Source organism: Acromyrmex echinatior, chromosome 5 (assembly GCF_024713525.1).
Source record: "Acromyrmex echinatior isolate Ae372 chromosome 5, ASM2471352v2, whole genome shotgun sequence".
Taxonomy (NCBI): domain Eukaryota; kingdom Metazoa; phylum Arthropoda; class Insecta; order Hymenoptera; family Formicidae; genus Acromyrmex; species Acromyrmex echinatior.
In genome coordinates this window covers 279,772-290,375 of record NC_141856.1, presented here as the reverse complement: position 1 = coordinate 290,375, position 10,604 = coordinate 279,772, and positions in this window count along the sequence as shown.

Genomic DNA, 10,604 nt, shown 5'->3' with positions numbered 1-10,604 from the left:
TAAATTATCTTATGTTATTTTTATCTTATGTTACTTTCGATGCATTTAAAATAACGTAAAAAAGAGTAACTGAAGAAGTACCTTTTTTTTTAAGAAATTTCAGTCACTTTCAAAACGCTGTATTTCTAGTTCTATTCATAGCACAAAGTTCGATAGGTATTCATTTGTAGGAAATTTTTGTTTTTTCTATTGTCATTTTTTGTTATCTCTTCTCGTTATCGAGTTTTCATTAAAAAACAAAAAAATAAATAACTTTTTTGCTTCATTACTCCCAAGTGCTTTCCTTAATATTGTAGCACTTTTTAGTCTTTTATACTCTAAACAGTCTAAACTGTCGATTAAAACAACAAAACACACACACACACACACACAATTTTTTCCTTATTGGTCACCATTTTCGCCTCTGGTGACTGGTCCATTTTGAATTATGACAATTTTAATAATTTTTTAAAATGAAGTTAAATTAGTTTTTACACTTATAATATTAGTTTATGTACAATACTTATATTGTAATATAATGCTTATCTAACACGAAAATTACATTTTTTTTAATTTTGTGCAGTTTTAACTTTTAAATAAGTAGAAGGGTATTATTTAACATATATATAATAATATATTGTATATGTACATAATATGTCTAGTTACAAATAAGTGAAAAATACTTGACGTTCGATACTCTCGTCGGTAGCAGCAGAGTTTATTGATTCTCCTTTTAAAATGCCATTTAAAAAGACTCCGCCTGTCTCTTTCTTTTTTCTTTTTCTGCTTCGCGTGGGTATTTCTCGCCGTAGCGAGATTTTCAATCTTTTAATTCGGCCAATCATCGCCGCGATATCTCACGAATATCATGTTGTAAAGCGCGCAGGCGTTTCCAATTAGTTCAGTTTACCGTGAGTGCAATAAAGTCTAATTACGCCGGTAAACTGCCCGTGCTAAACCGTCACAGGCACTTTCCGTGAGTGCGTGCACCGGCTATGATATTTCATTTGCAGGCACTTACGTATAATTTTTGAAAGGGAAACAAATAAAAATGGTTGGAGAAGTACCCGGATCGTGAGGGTGATACCGAAACGTAAAAAAAACAGTAGCTACATCAGCGAGACGAGAAAAGAGACACGAGAATGGTGAAAATGTATTAGGTACGCTCTCGATTTTATGCTTCACTAATAAATCGCTAGCTTTCAACGCAAACGATAACTGCATTTTGCGTGTAACATGTATCAATTTTGTGCTTTCAGCAACGATTGTTATTTCATTCTTCTTTATGTTCGTCACTTGAACTTTTGCGTCAGATGATTATTTGCCAAGTAGATATATGATATGCGCTTGTATGCTATTTAGCTTTGATAAATTCTGTCTGAAAAAGTATCCTTACAGAAGAAATTAAAAAAAATCTATTAAAAAGAAATCTTATTATATATAGAAAATGAAGATTAATTAACAATTTATGAACAATAAGTATATTCTGTTCTATTATAAACAAAATACTTTGCAAAAATAAACGTGTTTATGATTTTAGAATCATTTCTCGACTATACTTTTTATGCGTCTAAATACAATTTTCCATTTCAGCTTATTATTATATATTATATTTAATATATTTAATATATGATGTAATTAATATATTTTAATCATTGTACATCTTTTTAGGTAAGTAATTTTAAGAAGTATACAATCTATTTTATTTTCTGTTAATGAATTTCTAATTAATATTTACATTCTAAAAATAAGGCTTTTTTTAAAGGTATCTCCACTGCAACTTTGTTGTACTCATTGTACATAATTATCATCAGTGTGTATGTAATTATCCTGTGGGATTAATATATGGATATTAAGTTTCGAGTTGTGCGTCTCATACTGTTTTATTATTGTTGTTAATATACTAATGGAGTGTGTAATTCACATGAAAAAACTATAGTAAATGTTGTTAACATGTAAATGTGGTGTGCATGCCAAAAAAGTATTTGTAAGTGGTCCTTTTTCATTAATGTCTGTTTCACTGTTCCAGTTCGCTACATTGCATTTTGTATTGTTTATTTTATCCTCCCGTGTTTTGTACATTTGCGCAAGAACACCATTTAGCTGAAAATTTTTGACAAAACGTAACGAGCCTGCATGCCGTAAAATAATTTTAAGTTTCTGTGTGTTTTGATGTCAAATATCTTATTAACAAAAAGTCTCAACGGACAAATGTAAAAACAATAAAATATACAAATTTTTGTAGTACAGGTACTATTATATTTTTAATTATTTCTCTCCTCTACACGACGGAATTGTAAGTTACAAGATTGACGCGTCCGTTGCAAACTGAAATGTCCTGTCGATACAAAAAGGTATCCTAAGTAACACATAGTTTTGATTGTACGATAAAAGTGTTTTCGAAAGTCCAAATACATATACGACTTTCACTCAATTGATTTTCTTTTCTATTAATGGACAAACTCAGGATTTCAGCTAGAGAAAAAAGAAAAAATTTATCTTTACGCAAAATTTATTCACGTTAAAAGTAATAGTAAATCGATCATTATTGATCGTTTAAATTATTTAGATTAATATTGTATTGTTCGTAAAATAAAAGATAGAATTCTGAAATTCAACTCTTCAATAATTATACTGTTATTCTTATTCTTTATACTGACGAAATATTAGTTTTTCATCATTTTCTTTATTATTGTAGTAATTTATTTCGCTTGTTTCTTTTAGTGAAACGTTGGTACTTCTAGTGTTAAAATACTTAGATTAAAGCCAATCTACGAGACTCTTCAACGAACTTTCGTATAAATAATGCATGGTCACGCATTGGCCTGTGAGATAGCATCGTTATTACCTTGGCCGTATAATCTTGTAATGATACGTGAAATATTAGAATTTACGAGAAAACTAAATAATAGTAAGATGACAATAGAAAACTAAATAATAGTAAAATGACAATAGACGCACATATATGTTGTTATGTGTGACGCTTGCAGATCGGTCGGCTCGAAAATAATATAACGATAATTCTTTTCGTCTTCACATAGTTGCTTATAAGACTTTTTCTAGTTTTTTAGAAATAAAGAAGTAGACGGATTATTTTTTCTGTGTTGCATTGATGGCTGCGTTAAACACACACACACACACACACACACACACACACACACACACACACACACATATATATTGGGAGTACAAATTAGTTCGTTTTCCAAAAGATGGTTCCTGTTGTTGTGAATGGTTCATAGTGACAGCTCATTTTGGCGTTTTCAGAGAGATTAGACATCTGCTAATAATATTCAATTTATATCGCTTTGAATTTCATACAAAAAACCTTGATTTTTACTGTGTTTGAAATGTCGAATTTTGTATTAACCAAGCAGCATTTGCGGGAGGTTCTAATTTTCTGCTTTAATTGGAAGAAAAGTACAGCTGAAGCATCGAATGCTTGTCGAAGTTTATGGTGACACTGCTCCAATTGATAAATCATGTAGGTTTCGATGTTTCAAGGATGGAGATTTCAGCGTTGAAGATAAGCCTCGCTCTGGACAGCCAAAAAAATTCAAAGACAAAGAATTAGAGGCATTACTCGAAGAAGATCAGAGTCAAACGCAAGAGAAGCTTGCAAAATCATTAGGAGTAACTCAACAAGCCGTTTGTGCACGATTGAGAGCCATGGGAATAATTCAAAAACAAGGAAATTGGGTGCCTTATGAACTGAAACCGAGAGACGTTAAAAGGCGATTTTTCACTTGCGAACAGTTGATTCAAAGATAACAAAGAAAAAGTTTTTTGCATCGGATTGACTGGAGATGAGAAGTGGATATTCTACGACAACCTCCAACCAAGAAGAAAAAATACTACGTTAAGCCCGATCAATCGTTGTCATCGACCTCAACATCAACACCAAAGCCGAACATTCATGGTTCGAAGATCATGCTCTGTATCTGGTGGGACCAAAAGGGTTATTTACTATAAGCTGCTGAAACCTGGCGATTCCATTACGGGTGATCGGTATCGACTACAATTGATGGTACGTTTGAGCTGTGCATTGCGAGAAAAATGGCCGGAATACGAGCAAAGACATGATAAAGTTATTTTTCTTCGTGACAACGCTCGGCCTTATGTCGCAAAAGTCGTAAAAAAATATTTGGAAACGCTCAAATGGGATGTTTTACTGCAATGGGATGTCACCCGCCGTATTCTCCGAACATTGCTCCTTCTGATTATTGGTTGTTCCGAAGGATGCAGCACGTCACTGGTTGACTTCTTTCGCAGAAATCGAAAATTGGTTCCAAAATTGGATCCTCCAAAGACGAGTCATTTTTTCGAGATGGAATTCGAAAATTGCCTGACAGATGGGAAAAAGTAGTAGCCAATACTTTAATTAATCTGTTCATTCATTTTGTTTTGAAATAAATGCATTTTTGAACACAAAAAAACTAATTTGTACTCCCAATATATATATATATATATATATATATATATATATATATATATATATATGTGTATGTATGTCATGGAGTGGAATTATTCTAATTCGCTGAATGGTAATTGTCAATAGGCGTTACTCTGAATGTACGTCGTTCTTCAAATTATGAAATATCAAAATTTTGGAAAGTTATAAAGTGATACAAAAAGAAACAATCGATTCGTGGCTCGGACACGAAAGATACGCTGTAATTATCGGTCATACATATAAATAAACTTGAGTGTAACGAATAAAACATCTTGACTTCTTGTACCCGAAATATACTTTTTCTAAAGACCAATGTAAGCGTTTAACTTTTTTTGTCGTAAAAATGATTTCCATGATTCATTGTCTCTTTCTTGGCTAAGATAATATTTTACACAATAGTTCTTTACAGTCTTAAAGTGCTAGTAACATCAAATTAACAATCTAATTTAATTTAGGAGGATTATATTAGATATTATTTCAGTTTGATTGTGTTGCGAGTCCAAAAGTAATAGGCAGTCATATATCTAAGATAAATTTATTTAAATACATATAGATGTATTATTCCAACATTTAACTTTGATCATAATTGGCGCTTCTCTTACTTAGTTAATTGTTTCTCCTTGCCAAAATTTAGAAGGGGGGAGAGACAAACATTCTCCTCTGCCCTCCTTGTGTACGCCAATGTAAATGAATAGGCCGTAGATATATACCATGATGAACGCTCTAAATTCGTCACTGGACTTGAGCGCAGCGCCCGCGCCGTGTCGTATTATCGACTTCATCGCGTATAATCCTCTCTTCGCGCGCACGACAGTCGACACGGGTAACCAGATCAAGCTGTCCAATTCCATTTGACGCGATACACCGGCGACCGCCGCGAATCCGTCGCGGATACACCGTCTTCCGCTTCCACGGTAATGGATTCAAGGATCCTTCCTATGTACCACAGGGACAGCCACTGTCTCCCTTTAGCGAGCGTTCCCTCGTTGCCTGAGACTCACTCCAATCGCGACGGATCCTGTTCGTATATATCTACATCACAGCAGTCTCTCCAGCCAGCGCCTTACTCGTCCGCCTGCCCATCTCCGTCTCGCATCGCAACTGCCACTGCCACCACGCATTTGCTCCTTTTTTTTCGTCGCGCACTGAAACTGTGCGGCGTTTGAGAAGCCGTCGCGAAACTAGCTTCGAGCCTTAAAGAGGCCGGTTGGTTTGAAGTGGTTGCGGTATTCCCAACGGCGGCTTCCGCCACTTCTAAGGATCTGAATAATATCGTCCTCTTCACCTCCTCCAATATCTTCACTTGTTCGCTCCGAGCTTTTTTCGCATTCGAGCTACTGCTATTCATTCGTCTTGCATCTCCTCGCACCAGACATCATTGCCAATCAATCGTCTTTGCGGCATCGCGGCACTTCGATTATTCCTGCGTTTCGCGTGCGTGAAAAAGAACGATTGGCAGCGACTTTTTTTTCTTACGCTAGGTTGTTTCATATAAACGTCGAATCAACCAGTGACAATTCGAATCAAATCGACAATTTTCACTTGTTAATGATTTTTATTAAATGAAATGTCATCGAAATCAATGAGTTCTGCTATGTACGAATTCGATGGAGATCAAAAACAGCATCTTCTTTGTTTATTTACATATATTTTGTTAAAATTGTTCTTAATAGTTTATAACAATGTCTTTAACGCGTTACACATTACGTTAAGTACTGATCCTACTGGAATCTGTACGTGCAGATATAAATTTATATTAATACACAAAAAAAATAATAATGTAATCGTAATGTAATGTTTAACGATTAAGAATTAAAAGTTAAAGGGAAGAAAAATTAAAAATTAAAAGTTGAAGAAAACTTAGGGCGAATACGCCGCGCTGGAATTCACGCCGCAGAAGTCATAAAAAATAGTAGGACAATGTTTAATATATCGGGTATTTTAGACCACTCATACCACTCTTTTCATACCATCTTTGCAGAATAAGGTCCAATTGAAAAAGTGTTCAGATAAAAGTTGTAAGGTTTAAAAAGATTTATTTATCAGTATGATCTTGGGTAGCGTCGCCAAGATCACAACGATTTTTTTTAATGGAAATTTTCATTTTTCATTGCATATTCTTGTAGCTTATCTCGAGAGCTTTTCAAAATATCATATAACAAAATATTTTTCTTTAAGTACTTTTTTAGTGCCTTTGGCATTTAGCAGATGTCATTTATAAGATGTCCAATTGATGATCAAAACCTTTTAAATGTTACTTGGGATCATGACGTCGATTACATTTGGTAAAATGAAGACCTTTGGAGATTAATGATCCTCTTATTTTTATTTTTAGTGTGAAACCGAAGTAATGTTAATGCCGAAGGTATTGTAACTTTCAAGCCTTATAACTTAAAGAGTGCTTAATAAAAAAAACATTTTATTGTAGTATTTTGAAAAATTTCTGATAATAAATTACAAGGATATGTAATAAAAAATGGCGATTTCCTTTTAAAAAAATAACATGACCTTGACCTGATCTTAGCGACGCCACCCAAAGTCAAGCTGATAAGATCAATAAATAGAACTTTATAAATCCTATAACTTTTGTCTGAACACTTTTTCAACTGGACCTTATCCTGTGAAGATAAAAGGATGATACGGATGGTCTGAAACAATCGGTATATTCAAGATAAAATGAAACACGACCAAAAAATGCATTGCATTATGCCAAATTCTGTTTTATTACAAACTCGTTCCTATCAAAGCCGATTATGCTATTAGGTAATATACTAGCTTCTTTTTTCTTCTTTATAAAGAAGGTAGTCAATATACCAATTGTACTTATTTGTATTATTTTATCCATTTTGTCTTTAATTAATCTTTGTTTATGCCTTTTTGACACACAGTTTAAATCTTTGCGCACTCTATCCATGTTAATTACTTATTCTTTATATGCTTATATTTATAAAAGAAAAATCAACACGACGTAAATATTATTACCTAACTGCATAAAAACAGCAACGATTAATTGATCGCATAATAGAAGCAATCTATATAGAACCTAACTTATTTTTTGGATAGACTTTATTTGCTAACGATATTGATCATTTTGATTATTTGTCATATTGACAAATCATGTTGAGAAATAATTTGCGATAGTACTTACTGATCGATTGTTTTCTTATCAATTTATCACATTTGTTATTTATACAATATAAGTTACTTCTCTCAAAAACAAATGTAATGAAATATGCTCAAACACTGTGAAAAAGTATAATTTATGAAATTATGTTACATCGTAATGATGTAATTTTATTTTTTAGGAAAGTACATATAATCTCATAATTTTAATGATATAACTGTTACAGGTTACAATGTACATGCCTGCAGATGTAATCAAAGCATTTATAATTTACATCTTTTTCCATTATGGCTTAGTGATGTAAATGTATATTGTATTTGTTATGTCTCATTCATAGAATGTTACATGGATATAACTTAATTACGTTTAATTTACATAACTGATACATTATAAGCGCTCTAAGCGCGCCCTGATCTAGATTTTGCAGAAATTAAAGAATTTTTAGCATTTTCATCCATATTAGTACATTTTGAATTTTCAAATTTTGATCCAGATTTGGAATCAGTGATTCCAAAAATCTTTTAATATTACATTTCGCAGAAATCGGAGATTGGATCAGACATTTTTCATTTTCAAATTCTAAGTTTGGATTCGAAATCCGCGACTACGAGGACCCTTTAACGCTACATTTCGCTGAAATCAGAAAACTTAGCATTTCTGTAACATTTTAATTTGCCATATTGGTTCATCCATTTTGAATTCTTAAATTTTTTATTGATTCGAAATCAGCGACCCCAAAAACCTTTTAATATTACGTTTTAGTATTAAAACAAAAACAGAAAAAACTCTATCAGCCTCAATGAAAAGAGGTTTTAGGGCAAATAATATGATAATTTTAAGATAAGATTATGTTATGTGCTAAATATATAACAAAGACATATAACAAAATTATCATATTTATAGGATATCTCATTTACTCCATAAAGTTGTCTTGTTGTTATAAAACAGAGACATATGCATAATGACAAAAAATTATATAACAGTGCCAAGTCATATTTGCTGAGATGTTTCTTGATCTCATATATCTATTCCCGCGTATGTGTATGTATTCTAAACAGTTGATTTCTATTATCTCGTATTAGCTATTTACAGCTTTTTCGCGAATTCTAATATTCCACATGCTATTACGGGATTATAGTTGGAGGTAGCAATACAATTATTATAATGTTATAAACTAAAATTAAAAAAACAATACAAATTTCAGTTTCTAATAAGTATTTTAAATATAATATTTAAAATAATTGTAAGGTTTGATCAAGGTTTGATGAAGAAATATTTAAGCATTAAAATTTGCTTTGATCAATATAAAATTTCTCTCTTATTTGATTAGATATATTTTCATCGGTCAAAAGTATCATAATTGTCTAACAATAAGAACTGTCGAGTAGTTCAATATCTTCATCAGAATTTTTTTTTCAACTTTATTAACTTGATTTTTGACGCACATATTGTAAAATTACTAAAAACTTGGATTAATCTTAATCCAAGAGAATGTGTGAGAGTCGGTTTAAGAATAGAGTTTTTAATATTTTTATTCCTATTTGACCTCTCACTCAATAACGACATCTCTCTGTACTCACTTCGTAATGTAACAGACCATTATTAATCTGATTTCAACTGAAATATTTCTAACATGTGCAGTATGTTCGGTAAAATGTAATAGACGACATTGAAGATTTTAATTAGTGACAATAGGTTAACAATGATTTGAGGATTCGGCGATATATATACATATTTCTTTTATAATTTTATCAATCATATTTTATATACTAAAGAGAATCCAATATTAGAGTTAAAATGTCCGTATCTAATTTTAATACATATATATTGTTACACACGAATAACTAGTGTCGGTTCACATTTCCTTACTACATTATCACATTTACATAGAATTTATTTTTATTTATCAATATTTAACCGATATTATCAATAATTTATGTTATATCATAAAGTGTATCGATAATTATCGATAATTTTATCGTTAGCAACACCTCTTAAGTACAATAGGTTTGTGCTCCCGTTGAGTGTCCGTATATCTGCACATCATATCTGTTTAGGTTGTAACTGCAAGAATATTTCGAATTTCGCTCTAAAACTTTATGTGTATATTTTCTAAGAATACGCCTATTGATTAAAGCGAAAAAATTTGAAAATTTTCACTCTCTAAATCATTTCCCTCTCTTCCCTCTCCAAAGTATTACTTTTTATTGAATTAACTTATTGTAATCTATATAGTAAATTATGTCACTAAACTTTTTGTATTATTCTTTGAGATTTAGAACAATTTGTAATAACATTTTCATAACATTTTCATTGTATTGAAAATATATGTAATACATCCTTAAAGAAATTAAGTAATCTAAAAACTCAGATAGAGAGAGAGAATTAAATTAAATTAAGTTAACGCAAGTTTCATGTTCGAGGTCTGATTGCAAGCTCTAATCATGAATGTAAATATATTAAGCACTGAAGAAAACTTAAACGAAATGACTGCAATTGCGCAAATATGCAAAACATTATTTATTGTAATTTTATATATAGTAATTTATGCATGAATAGGTAACACTGCTCTCTAGACTTCCTTTAATTTTTAATTCTTTATTATTATTTCTAGAACTTAGTTTCCTGTAATTTTAATTATAATATTTAACGTGATTTTCTTTGTGTATTGTTTTCTTTGTCTCTTTATCTTTGTCTACTTATATACAGGCTTTAGTTTACGATCAGTACTTAACATATTACGAATGTTTTTGTGCAGAAAGTTTAAAAAGTTAAGGGTATATTCTAGTATTTTTTCAAAAAAATTGATTTTTTTATTGCATATTTCGATTGTACAACATTTCAAGAATACACTGTCAAAATTTCAGAAAGAAATATGAAAAATTAATGATTCTACTGCAAAAAATTCTTTTTTCATAGTCAAATATTTGAGGAAGTTGAAGACTTACTTTATGGCTATGAATCACTGATTAACGGTAAATAGTTTAATTATTATTTAATTTTAAAAAAATCTGTAAAAAAAACTTTTTTAAATGTGTTTCTCTCAAA